This window comes from Giraffa tippelskirchi, chromosome 7 (genome assembly GCF_054371585.1).
Source record: "Giraffa tippelskirchi isolate mGirTip1 chromosome 7, T2T-mGirTip1v1.2.pri, whole genome shotgun sequence".
NCBI lineage: Eukaryota > Metazoa > Chordata > Mammalia > Artiodactyla > Giraffidae > Giraffa > Giraffa tippelskirchi.
In genome coordinates, this window is record NC_137281.1 from 34,794,753 (window position 1) to 34,809,367 (window position 14,615).

Sequence of the window (14,615 nt, forward strand, 5' to 3'; positions counted from 1 at the left end):
GAGGGTTGGAAAATTGGACTCAGGCCTTCAGAGAAACTCTGGGAGAGTGACCGATGACAGCAGCTCCATGTGGTGGAAAGAACACTGGACTTAGGCTCAGGGGGCATGAATTGTAGTCGGTGTCACTTTGGGCCAGTCACTCCCCGTCTCTGAATCCCAGGATTCTCACTCATATATTTCCTTATGGACTTTTTAGGATCAGGTGAATAACATTCCATGGAAAGCAAACCATCCTGAGCATTACTAAAAGCTGCAGGATCAGGGACTTCCCTGGTGTCCCAGGGGCTAAGACTCTGAGCTCCCAATGCAGCAGACACAGGCTCAATCCCTGGTTAGTGAACTAGATCCCATATGCCACAACTAAGACCTAAGACCCATCACAGCCAAATAAATAAATAAATATTTTTTGAAAAAAGCTGCAGAGTCAGTTCATATGCTAAGACCACCTCCCAGCTGTGGGAACTTGGGCAAATTACTTAACCTCTCTCTACTTAACCTCTCTCTGCAGGTCTCTGTGAAGTGGAAAATAATATTAGTATTGTGAGGATATAGATCATTTAGGAGAAGTTTAGCATATATGTGCTGTGGAAACTGACTAGTTCAAATGTGGGTTCTGCCATATACTAGTTATATGGCTTTAGGTAAATAAACCTGGTTGGGCCTCAGTTTTTTCACCTAAGAAATGGGAATAATAAAAGAACCTACTTCATGGGAATTCCCTGACAGTCCAGTGGTTACAACTCTGTGCTTTCACTGTCAAGGGCCTGGGTTCAGTCCCTCATCAGGCAGGGAACTAGGATCCCACAAGCTGTGTAACAGAACCAGAAAAGAAAAAAAAAACCTACTTCAAAGGCTGCTGTGAGGAATAAGGAGACAATTCCTATCGAGTACTTAGTACAGTAGCTGGCAGACAAATGATCTATCCACAAAAGAGAAAACAGGACTAGCCAGGAGCAGTTTTGAGGTTCAGGAAGAAACTCCATTGCAAAGTTTGGCCTGAAATGAGAATACCCTCTGTCGCTTGGGTGGTGGAAAGATTCTCTCCAGGGAAGGTTGGAGAGGCTGGAAGACAGAGGGCTTCCCTCACCTCCCTTGTGATACCAACCTGGAGGATATCGTGGAGCCACCTACTCCCAGGCTGGAGCAGCCACCTACGCCCCTCCCTGGGTGCCATCTGGTTAGGAGGCACTGGCAAGAGGCCCACAACCCCTGCATTCAGCCTAGTGGGTGCCCTTTGCGCCTGCAGCCCAAAGGACACCCACACATCTCCCTGCTCCCTATAGAAGGAATGCTGACAAATCCCTCTACATGAATCCACACAACCAGAACCTGGTGGCCCATGTTCTAGACCTGGAATCCCCACTGGTGTGGGTTTGAAAAGTTCCCCATGTTTTCCAGCCATGACTTATATGTCTTTAGAGAAAGTTATGGGGGTATATGGGGCTTCCCTCATAGCTCAGTCGGTAAAGACTCTGCCTGCAATGCAGGAGACCTGGGTTCGATTCCTGGGTCAGGAAGATCCCCTGGAGAAGGAAATGGCAACCCACTCCAGTATTCTTGCCTGGAGAATCCCATGGACAGAGGAGCCTGGCGGGCTATAGTCTACGGGGTTGCAAGAGTCGGACACGACTGAGCAACTAAGCACACACACAGTGCTTGGGGGGATGGGATGGGAGTATATACATTCCCCCACCCCACCCCAAGTGCATAACTTTTCAAGGATCCATTTTCCAGCAACTTCAAGGTAAGTCTCAGGTCTCTGGATGGCTGAACAGGAGCCAAATGCCAACACTGCCCAATAATCTTTATCTTGTCCTTCACTCTTCAAATATTCTTTGAGCACCCAGTCTGACACAGACTGGGATGTGGTGGTGACCAACACAGTCTCTGCCTTCTCGGTGGGGGGAAAATAAACAATAAATGTACACACATATAAACCAGGTCATTTCCGAGAATGTTAAGGACTGTGAAGGACTGCTTTAGACATCATAGTTGGAAAACTTCCTGAGAAGGAGACAAATGAGTTAAATGACAGGAAGCCAAGAGAAAAGCCTCAAGAAAAGTGGTCCAGGCAGCGAGAAAAACAAATGCAAGACTGAGGCATAAAACCCCAGGTGGAAAGAAGGCTACTGTGGATAGAGGAGAATGAGCAGGAGCACGTAGTAAAGTGCTTCTGGGGAGATGAACAGGAACCTGGGGGTCTTGTAAGCCATAGTAAGAATTCTCTAAGAAGTCATTGGAACACGCTTCCCAGGTGGCACTAATCGTAAAGAATCCACCTGCCAATGCAGGAGACACAGGTTAGATCCCTGGTTGGGTTTGATCCCTGGGTTGGAAGATCTCTGGGGGGAGGAAATGGCAACCCACTCCAGTATTCTTGTCTGGAAAATTCCAAGGACAGAGGATCCTGTCAGGTTATAGTCCACGGGGCTGCAGAGAGTCAGACACAACTGAACGACTGAGTAGCAGCAGAAGCAGGAAGCCACTGGAGGGGTTTTAGGAGGAGGATGGATTGTGGGGAATGGAGGGAAAGCAGAAGGAAGGAACCCAGTAGGGCCTGTTGCAGTGGTCCAGGCAGAGATGACGGTGACACATGGACTAGAATGAGAGCACTGGAAGTGGAGATGAATGGAAAGGTTTGGGATCTATCTGGAAGACAGAGATCAGTCTCTGACCTTGAGTCCTATGCCCTTTGGCCTGTTTCCCGTCTATACATAAGGCTAATCTGAGAGAATTCAGCTGTGCACTAAGAATAGAGACTTGGAGATGGCACTAAGCTGGGTTTGAATCCTTTTTTGGGGAGGGGGCTGGATACTATTTCATCTTATGTCACTTTGAGGATTTTAAGCAATTTATTTCAAAGTCTCATTAATTTTGCTTAATTATCTCTAATTTTGAGGGGCATGAAGTATATTGTTTACTGGATTTATAGATTATCTTTCATGGGTTTGAGAGTAAAATTTGAATTTAGAGTAGTTTAGCTTTAGAGAAAAATTGATTAGAAAATACAGAGAGCTTTTATGGAGGCTCCACCCAATTTCCCCTTTTATTAACATCTTACATTACTATAGTACAGTTGTCACAACTAATGAACAGAGATTGATGCAGTATTGTTAAGCAAAGTCTATACCTTATCTAGATTTTCTTGGTTTTGACACAACGTCTTTTTTCTCTTCCAGGATCCCAGTTATTCTCTCTTTTTTTTAAAATTAGTTTATTTATTTTTTAACTTTACAATATTGTATTTGTTTTGCCATACATTGACATGAATCCACTATGGGTGTACATGTTTTCCCCTTCCAGAACCCCCCTCCCACCTCCCTCCGCATCCCATCCCTCTGGGTCATCCTGGTGCATCAGCCCCGAGCACCCTGTATCATTCATCGAACTGGGTTTGAATCCTGGCTCTGACACTGACTGGCTATATGGTCGTGAGCAAGCTCTTTAGCCTCTCTGTGCCTCAGTTTGCTTATCTGTAAAATGGGGATACACACAATAGTACTTGCTTCACAGGATTATGGTAAATAAACATATTCAGTGACAATGAATATACAGGGCTCAGAGCAGGGCCTAGTGCTCAAGCTTAGCCATTATCACTGTTACCATCAGGAGGAACTTCTCAGCACTTATTTGTGTCTTCTGGTGTCTGGGCTTTGGCATGGGAAAGGAAATGAACAACTACCAGTTGAGTGATGATGCACTGATAGAGTAGGGTTACTACCATCGGCTCATGGGCAATGAGTAAGTCCTGTTTCCTTCCAGTCCTTGGCATACCTACTTTTGAGGCAGCTGGCTCTCTGCCATCCTTAGGCCAGAGGCAGGTGATGCCACCAGGCAGGCCAGTTCACATTGATCAGAGGTAATTAATATGACAGGCAATGAGGTAACTGCCATGGGAGTGGAGGTGAGCCCAAGTGGCTACACCCTCACTGCCTAATTCCAGGTCTCAGCCCACAGCCTCAGGCCTTCCCCCCAACACCTACTACTGCTCTGCATGTACACCACAAAGGACAACTGCTTCAGTGCCATGAGTCCCCCCTCTCCTCCATGAGGGTTGGAAACAGGGCACCTCCTTCCTCCTCAGCTGGTGGGAGAATAAAGCAAAAGAGGAGCTCAGAACCCCAGTGTGCAGAGCTGTCCTTACACACACTGCATGCTCCCGAGTCAGTTTATAGCAACCCTGTGAGGCAGGCAGATTGGTGGGACTCACATGGTGATTTAAAAATTATTATTTCTGGGGACTTCCCTGGTAGTCTGGTGGTTAAGAACCCACCTTGCAATGCAGGGGACTCGGGTTTGCTCCCTGGTTGGGGAACTAAGAGCCCACATGCCGTGGAGCAACTACTGAAGCTCCTGGGCTGCACCTAGAGAGAGAGAGTTTGTGCGTGGCAAAGAGTATCCCGAGTGCTGCAACTAAGACCCAGCATAGCCAAATAAATATGTACATTCTTAAAGTCTTATTTCTGGAGGGTGGGGAAATTTGTGAAAATGGTCAAAAGGTACAAACTTCCAGTTATAAACAAGTTCTGGGGATGTAATTCAGCATGAAGACACTAGTGAATAATACTGTTACTGTATATTTGAAAGTTGCTAGGAGAGTGGATCTTAAAAGCTCTCATCACAAGAAAAAAAATTGTAAGTATAAGAGGTGATGGATAGTAACTAAACTTATTGTGGTAGTCACAATAAGTGATGCCTTCGAACTGTGGTGCTGGAGAAGACTCTTGAGAGTCCCTTGTACAGCAAGGAGACCAAACCAGTCAATCCTAAAGGAAATCAACCTGGAATATTCATTGGAAAGACTGAAGCTGAAGCTCCAATACTTTGGCCACCTGATTCGAAGAGCTGACTCATTGGAAAAGACCCTGATGCTGGGGAAGATTGAAGGCAGGAGAAGGGGACGATAGAGGATGAGATGGTTGGATGGCATCACTGACTCAATGGACGTGAGTTTGAGCAAACTTCCGGGAGATGGTGAAGAACAGGAAGCCTGGTGTGCTGCAGTCCATGGGGTCGCAAAGAGTCAGACACGACTGAGTGACTGAACAGCAACAACAATGTGGTAGTCATTTTGCAATATATATATATGTCCAATCATTATGGTGTATACTTTAATACAGTGTTATACGTCAACTGTATCTCAATAAACCAGAAAAAATTTAAATATGTAAAAATAAAATTTAAAAACATCCTGTCTCTTTTTGCTTTTCAATTGTAAATACAATATACTGTCCTCATTAAAAATTCAGGCAATAGTTCCTCCCCATCTTGCAGAAAAACAAACTATCCCAAGGCCTTCCAGCCAGTAAGAGGCAGAGTGTGCACTAGAATTCAGGATATTTTGTGTCCAAGGGCCGGGTTTGTCCCCTGGGCTATGTGGCCTCCCAGAGGGCCTCTACCTCTGCCCCCTACCCTGCCCTAATCCAGAAGAAACCTACAAAGGGTTTAGTAAACAGACAGCAGATAGGCCCTGATCCACATTTACTCTCCCTCAGGAGACAGGACTGTCCCCAACTGCTCCTGCAGTATTTGCCGTCACACCACTCTAGTCTCTTCCTCCCAAGAGGGTATGCATATCTGAATGCAAATGATGCAAATCTGAGTGCAAGCTTTAGCACTCTATGATTTTTTAAGCCAAATAAACAGCAGGAGGTCTCACTGGGAAAGATGACAACACTGAGGGGATGACCTTCCCAGAGCAGCATTTCTGCCTCTGCTCCCTGCGCTGCTGTTTGTCCCTCAAGGTTTTTTTTTTTTTTAAGTATTTATTTATTTGGCTGTGCCAGGTCTTAGTTCTGGCATACAGGATCTTTTAACTGCAGCATGCAAACTTGTAGCTGTGGCATGTAGGCTCTAGTTCCCTAACCAGGGATTGAACCTAGGCCCCCTGCATTTGGAGTGTGGAGTCTAAGCCACTGGACCATGAGGGAAGTCTCTCAAGGTTCTGATTAGCCATTGCCAGAACCCCAAATGGAACATGCCTCACACCTTCCTTTGACCTTTGACCAAGTGTTACTATACACAGGGAGCTATTCCGGTTCAACAAATTTTGATTTGCAAAGAAGGATGAGCATTTCAGGAGTGTTTACTGAGCAATTGAACTCCAGGATTTCTGCCAAGGAGTTTGCCTGCCATGCAGCCTTGCAAAATTCTTGCTATGCATGCTCACACGAAGATAGTGGAATACCACGAGGAGAACGAATGGGGAAGATAAGAGGACCACAGAGCCTTTGACCCTATCTAAATGGGCCAAACTTAAAAAAAAAATCAATTGCTAATCCTGGCCTCTAGAGCAACGGTCTCTAACCTTTTGGCACCAGGGAGTGGTTTCATGGAAGACAATTCTTCCACGGAGGGGGTGGCGGAGGGGATGATTTCAGAATGCTTCAAGCGCATTACGTTTATAGTGCACTTTATTCCTAATTTAATGCTGGTGCTGATGTGACAGAAGGTTCTGGTCCGTGGCCTGGAGGTTGAGGACTGCTGCTCTGGAGCATAATCCACCTCACTGACTTGGTGGAGCTGGCTGGCACTTGGTGGTTCTCTCCCATGAGGAAGGAAGCAGCAGTGCCCTCAGCTCCCCCATGGTATGGCACAGATGTGTTTCCCAGGTCAGTGCCAAGACTACTGCCCATCCAAGAGACCAAGGGGCACAGGCTCCGGTCCCTCATGCATTGCTGACCAGTTTTACCATATGAGGTATCAAAGTCAATAGAGTGTGCCTGAAAAGCCAGCAAATTGTGTTTTTACCCTCGACTCTGGAAAGCCCTTGGACTGGTTCCTCTCTGCAGGTTCTGGAAGCTTATGGCATGACTCAGGGCATTGCCCTCAACATCTGCAACCTCTGCTCACCCTGCCGGGGGCACACATGGCTACCATGGGCCTTATGCTTGCTGACATGAGCAACCTTTTCTGAAGATATCAGGTCAAGACTTCACTGGCGGTCCAGTGGCCGAGAATCTGCCTTGCAACACAGGGGACAGGGGTTTGATCTCTGGTTAGGGAACTAGGGTCCCACATGCCATGGAGCAGCTAAGCCCAGCTCCAACTACTGAGCCCAAGCACTACAACTAGAGAGTCTCTGAGCTCACATGATGTGATGGAGGTCCTTCACAATGCAACTGAGACCCGATGCAGCCAAACAAAGAAATAAAATTTAAAAAGCTGCCCCTGGTTAAAAAAATATATATATACCAGGTCAAAAGGGCCACCCGCGTAACTGGTTGGCGAGGTGGGATGGGAAAGATTGAGGGCAGGAGGAGAAGGAGGCAACAGAGGATGAGATAGTTGGATGGCATCATCGACTCAATGGACATGAGTTTGAACAAACTCCGGGAGCCAGTGAAGGACAGGGAAACCTGGAGTGCTGTAGTCCATGGGGTCGCAAGGAGTCGGACACGACTTAGCGACCGAACAACAACAACAAAGCTGGCATGGGGGATGGTGAGGGCTGTGCCCTGTAGTCTGGAGATAATTATGACAGGTAATACTTCTCTCCACCTTTGCAACTAGTGTAATCCACCATCATGTCTTGCCTGGATTATTACATCCTTCTAATCTGGAGATTATTGCTGCTCCCTGCCCCTTTGCTCTCCTGTAGTTTTTTCTTCTTGCAGTAACCTTTTAGAACTAAGGTCAGCTCACATCATCCTCAGCTCAAAATCTATGTATGGCTTTCTCGTCTTACTAGAATGAAAGCCAGAGTCCTCACCATGGCTGACAGGGCCCCGTGATTCTGGCTCCCCTCTGACCTCATCTTCCGCTTCTCCTCCTCTCCCAGTGCTCAGCCCCAGTGGCAGACTCACCACCCTTCAGCCTCAGGGACTTTATTCTTTCTGGACTCCTGCCTGGAACCCTCTGCCACAAGATGTCTGCATGGTTTCCTCCCTCACTTCTTTTGTGGCTCTGCACAGATCCTTTATCAGAGAGGTCTCCCTAAACACAAAGAGCTGTCCATCTCCCTAACCACCCTCCTCTGTCACTCTAGCACCTTGTTCTGCTTCATTACTTTTTGTAGCATTTATACGGCCTCACATGATTTCTTTAGTATTATTGTTTATCACAACCTCCTGTTTAAATGCAAGATCGATGACTGCAAGAACTTTGCTTTTTTGCTGCTATAGTCTCAACACCTGGCACATAGGAGGCACTTAAAAACTATATGTTGGGGCTTTCCCGGTGGTCCAGCGGTTAAGACTCCGTTCTCCCAATGCAGGGGGCCCAGGTTGAGTCCCAGGTCAGGGAACTAGACCCTGTATGTCACAACTAAAAGATTCTGTGTGCTGCAACTAAGACCCAGCACAACCAAAAAAAAAAATCCGAAAACTATTTGTTGAATCCATGACTGAATAAATGAAGTGTCTCTGTGCCAGGCACTGAGTATTTTACATACTTCATCAGATCATGTAACTCTCTAAAGAACCTCCACAGTAGGTATTATGGTGACTCCACTTCACAGATGAAGGAACTGAAGCTTAAGAGAGACAACATCCCAGTGCAAGGCTACCTAGGGCAACCTTGGACTGCGGACAGCATGGTCTGAGCCGAAAGAGATCAGGATGTGGGATGCTCAGGATGGTGGGAATGGGAGCAGGCAGCACTTCCCCAGGTTCCCCTGACCAAGACAGGTGTGTCCTTGGAATCCTTACTTCTTGGGACTATCATGTGGTGATGGTGAGAGTGGAAGACAGGCAAAGTAGGCTGGTTACCCCTCCTCTCTCTATCCTGCCTTCTTCAGGCAACTCTCCCTGACAGTTTGGGGTACAGGGTGGACCAGAGGCTGCTGTGGAAGTCAGAACAGTCCCAGAGAGAAAGGACTTCGAGATCACCTGGGTCAATTCTTCTGTTTTACAGGAGAGGATTCTGAAGTCTAGAGACGGGGAAGGGATGAGCAGAATCACAGTAAGGGCTCAGGGGCTTAGAACATGGAAAGAATTTGTGGGATCCCAAAATAGCATCTCTATGAGGCTCACCAAGTTTTGGGGGGACTGGCATGGAAAATGGGATAGTGGGAAGGAATAGCTGAGGCTTTGAACGCCTAATCCCTTCCATACTCTGCCTCCAGTCTCCTAATGGCCCCATCTCTGGGCTACCTGAATGTCTCCAGGCCACATCACGCGTGAGACACATCCCCAGCTCCCTCCCTGCCTGGGAACTGTGCAGGTAAGCCTGAGGAGATGTAGCAGCTCCTGGTAGAGGCATGAGAGTGTGGATATGTCCTCCCAGGATTACAGGGCCTTCTTGGGGAGAGGTAGGGCAGACATACGTGTGTGTGTGTGTGTTACTCACTCAGTCATGTCTGACTCTTTGTGACCCCATGGACGGTAGCCCGCCAGGCTCCTCTCTCCATGGAATTCTCCAAGCAAGAATACTGGAGTGGGTTGCCATTTCCTTCTCCAGGGGATCTTCCCAACCCAGGAATTGAACCCTGTCTCCGGCACTAGCCCAGGGCAGAGATAGCAGCACTAAGGTAAGGGCAGACTCTTTGCTCACTGTTAGGATCCCAGCACTTGTATCAGTGACTGGAACACAGTAAAGACTCAAATAGTTGTAGAAAGAAGAGATGGATGAGGCAGAGGCACCTGCTGCAGTCGGAAGCAGATGGGATGGAGGTGCAGTCCTAAAGTCCAGGAAGGGGTGTGGGAAGGAATCGTCATCCTAAGAGAGTGGATAGGTCCATATGAAGGAGCAACTTTTCACTGATTAAGAAGTGAGGTTGGGACTTCCTTGGTAGCCCACTGGTTAAGAATCTGCCTTCCAATGCAGTGGACGCGGGTTCAAATCCCTAGATGGGGACCTAAGATCCCACATACTTTGGGGCAACTAAGCACACAAGCTCCAACTGGAGAAGCCAGAGGGCCAAAACAAAGGGTTCCAAAAATAAACAAATACATTAAAAAAAAAAAGAGGTGAGGCTGAAAAGGGGCTCAGGAACTCCAGTTCCCAGTTTCCCTGTGTCCCAGAGTAGACATGGGTTGTCTGGACACCTTCGGCTGCTTCTCCCTGCTGCGCCCAGATACCGCCCCTCTCCCCTGAGAGCTGCTGCAGGATGACCTCTGAGCCCTTGTCCATAAGGGGGATACTGACCCGGCTTACAACTTCATGGGGAGGGCGATGTGCGTGGAGGCTCCCAGGCAGCCAGTGAGGACATGATACCCCAGGAGAAGGGTGGACTCTGGGGTGGTCTGGGTGGGGGTGGCGGTGGGGTGGCTGCAGGTCTTTCTTCTTCCCGAACTTAGCAGCCAGAGGAAGAGTCGCTTCCCATGGGGGCTGTTGCTGGACACATTCTGCTTTGGAGAGGAACCCTCAGGAGAAGAAGGAGGAGGAGGAGGGCTGGAGAAGATCAAAGCCCAAGTATTTCCAAAAACACAGAAGACCTCCTCCCTCCAGCTATCTAAAACTGCTAAGACTGAACTCCAAAGACTTTATTAGCATTTAAATGTGCCCCCATCTCTCTATCTTAAAAACAAACCCTCCCTTCCCCTCCACCTACAGCTCTCCTGGCAGCCCAATCCCTTCTGGCTTAAGGTCCCCTCTCTCCACACACAGAAAAGTCTCTCTCCAAGGTCACACAGCCCTATCACACAGCCCAAGGCCTTGTCAATCTCTTCCCTGCTTGGCTGCTCAAAAACATTGAGTCCCTCTGTCCTCTGGCTACAGTGACTTCATTTAGCCTCCAGCAGTCCTCAGGCCTCCTGGGCTGGTCTGTTTCCCAGCAAGCTAATGACTCCCCCACCTCAACCAGGGGCCTGAGCGTAGCTTTTCTCAGGGCCCCAGGGCCTCTGCTCTCTGAAGACTCCCCCAAGACCTCTTGCTGGTCAGTGACTCAAGTCTCCATCAGCAGTTCCAGCTCTGTCACCTAGGGCTTTAGTCCAAGGGGGCCACTCCACTTGTGTGAAACATATGCACTTTTAAATTGAACTCACTATCTCTGCCCCTAGACCTGCTCTTCCAGTCTCCCAGCTTCATGGGATGGGGTTGTGGGGGAAGTATCCAGGAGCAGACAGTCCTTCCCTTTGCCCTCTCACCTTTCACACATTAGTTGCCAAAGCCTGGCACTTTGACCTCCCACATCTCTGGTGGCCCCACTTCCCTCCATCCCCACCTCCCCTGGACTTCTGTGGTGGCCTCCTGGTTAGTCTCCCAGCTACTTCTCTTGCTGGACACCAGTCCTTTCTCCATGCCACAGCCAGTGTGACCTTCAAACAATGCAAATATTAGCACATCAGCTGTTCCATCCAACCCTTCAAAGGCTCCCAAAGGATAAAGGGCTGACCACAGAGGCTTAAACCAGCCTCTGGCTGCTTCTCTAGGCTCCAACCTTTCTGTTCTTTTAATTCCTCAAAAATGCCAGCAGTCATCTCTTTGAGGCTTAGCTCTTTGCTGGAAGGTACTGCCACTCTGTCTAGAGAACCCCAACTCCTTTCACATCCTTAGAGAGCCCTTGAATCCCTAGACTAGGTTGCAGGTTTCTCCCAAACTTCCTATGTTCCCCATTTGTTAACATTGTTCGCATTTGTAATTCTTTGCTCTGACAGTTGGCTTCTGGACTAGTTTGAGCAGAGGATAATGAGCAACATTAACTTGCACAGGCGCCTGAAGTGCCTATTCTGCTCTGAGCAGGACAGCTGCTGCTGCTGCTAAGTCGCTTCAGTAGTGTCTGACTCTGTGCGACCCCACAGACGGCAGCCCACCAGACTCCCCCATCCCTGGGATTCTCCAGGCAAGAACACTGGAGTAGGTTGCCATTTCCTTCTCCAATGCATGAAAGTGAAAAGTGAAAGTGAAGTCGCTCAGTCGTGTCCGACTCTTTGCAACCCCATGGACTGTAGCCTACCAGGCTCCTCCGTCCATGGGATTTTCTAGGCAAGAGTACTAGAGTGGGATGCCATTGCCTTCTCCGGAGCAGGACAGAGCAGATGTTTAATCTGCAATTATCTGTTGAAGAAATGAGGGTTCTGCCCTGGTGGGGGAGGGGTGTGTGTGATGTATGTTGAACTGCCCTGGCCCAGGGTTCAACTGATTGACCACGGCTCAATCCCGGGTTGGGGAACTAAGATCCTACAAGCTGTGAGGCTTACATGCGTCCTCAATTGTGTCTGACTCTTTGCGATCCCATGGACTGTAGCCCACGAGGCTCCTCTGTCCAGGCAGTTTTTCCTGGCAAGAATACTAGAATGCATTGTCATGTCCTCCTCCAGGGGATCTTCCTGACCCAGGAATTGAACCCAAGTCTCCTCCATTGGCAGGCAGTCTTTCCCACTGAGCCACCTGGGAGAGGTGGCTTGGCAACCCCCAAAAGGGGAATTTGGAAGACAATATTCAACTTATTGCCCCCTCCCCACTTCAGTTCAGGATATCGTGTAAGTTTATTTCTCTAAGATGATGGTAGAGATGGGTGCTAGGTAAATGATGTTAAGTGTAAGCTAAGGGCAGAGGGATTGCGACAGCGCACAGAGAAGTCTGTAGAACTAAACGAGAACTATCTGCGAAGGCAGGGGCCCAGATGGGCAGAGAATGAAGAGCTCAGACTAATGGTGCAAGTTTCAGGCAATCGTTTCAAACATCAGGTCTATAATCAGGGAGAACATAGAAAATTAGGACAGAGTAACACAGACTCTGCCCGGCTCAGAAGAATTCCATCAATAGTCCTAAAGTCCACACATCTGTCTACAGCCCAGGGCAGCAGACCTGCTACAGCTTGTTTGCAAGCATTCACTCAATGCTAAACTAACTATAAACTAACCATGAACCAGAGGAGATGCTTCACAGCTTTTCCTTTTTCCTCTTAGCTTCTTCCCTGTTCACTCATGAAAAGAGACAGAGGGATAAACAATCTTAAAAAAAAGTCAAGTTTCTATACAGTCTTGACAGAATCCCCTGTTAAGGAGAGGATCTAAAAATTCAAACGTAAACTTAACTGGAAAACTCCAAACTCATGGCAGTATTTTCAGAACCTATGTCACTAATTTATAATACCCCTGTCAGATGATGCATCACATTTTTTGGCTTGGAAACTGTCTGGTCACTACTGGATCACTGAACATGACAGTTGGGAGATCACCTAGGCATGGGGTTTTCCAAGTGAAGGCTTAGAGGACGATAACTGGGAATGTACGCCATGGTCAGAGAGCTTGGGCTGCAAGGCATGCTTTGCCATTGACTAGGCATGTGATCTTGGGCAAGTGATTCACCTCCCTAAGCCTCAGTTTTATGATCTGTAAAATGGGGTCCCTATCCTACAGGGTCTTGAGGTATGGATGAGATAAAGCATGTAAAATTTTACCTTTAGGTTATAGTACTTGATATATTATTAGTTAATAAACCTATGTGCACATAAGAATTCCAGGACCCCACAGTAAGTCCTTGCCTTCCTAGGGGTCCACAGAACACAGTCACACCAAATATCCTCAAGTATTGGGGTCACGCCCAATATCCTCAGAATAATGAAGGGGGAAAAAGAAGTACAGGGAGGGGAAGTGACTTTCCCAAGGTTACACAGAAAGTTAAGGGCACAGCCCAGCTTAGGGACTGGGTTTCTGAATTCCTCAATGGCCTTCATAGAACGTGCCTCCTTGTTCATCCCCCATCAGGGCAGAGTCACCGAATTCATACCAAAGCCTGGGTGCCCAGGGAGCCAGAAGGTTTTGGAGCTAGGCAGTGGTGATGGACTGGAAGGAGATCAGAATTCAGAGTTAGGCTGTCAGTGAGTTGCTTTGGATAAGACAGTCAAAGCTACTGTAAGTTGAAGTTACTAACTCTCTGATAAATGGGACTGAAAAACAAGAACATGGAATAAAAAGGTCTTGTATCTCTTCTTTAAGCACCTCCAAACATTTTATAACACAGTTTTCTGCAGACCTCAAAGTCCTTTGTCTTCTAGGTATTTTTGCCTCCACCCCAAGCCAATTCAATAAGGCTTTTGTTTCCCTAGCACTTACATGTTCCTCTCTAGGCTATTTTAGGAAACAATTAAAAGAGTTTGTATAGTTCTTCCAGAGTCTGGGATGTACAATTAATTGGGGGGTGAAGGATTGGAAGAAGGCTGAGGAAAGAGGCCAGGTGAGTAATTAATAGCTGGTAAAAACATACTGTTTCTAAATATGTTTGAACCCCAGAACACATAATTGCTGAGTTACAAGGTGATTCAATTCTTTGTGAAGGTCTCTAGTAAACTACTTTGTCTGGGCATGACTTCCATCTACAGCTTTCAATAAAATGAAAAAAGTATGCAAGGTGATCTCCACTAACTCTTCCAACTGGAAAACATTCTATGCCTCTCTCTCCTTTTTAATAAGTATAGAAGCCACCCAGAATTCATGATAACACACAGTTATTGTGGGAGTCCTTGCTGGTACTAGGCTAAGTCCCTAAAGCAAGTCAAATCCTAGTAGTGTTGGTGTATCTGGGGCTGTGGGTTTGGGGGTGGGAGGAAGGGGGTGGCAGTGGACAGAAGAGTCTCCCAGAGCAGCCTTAGGGTAAAGACAAGCTGAAGTGGGGAAAGGCAACTCAGCTTTATTTCATTCAACTTACTTTAGTTTAGGAGATTTATGTCTAAGACCAACTATAATTCTAGTTGCAGAATTACAGCATTGACCTTAGGAAGCTGACCTCTA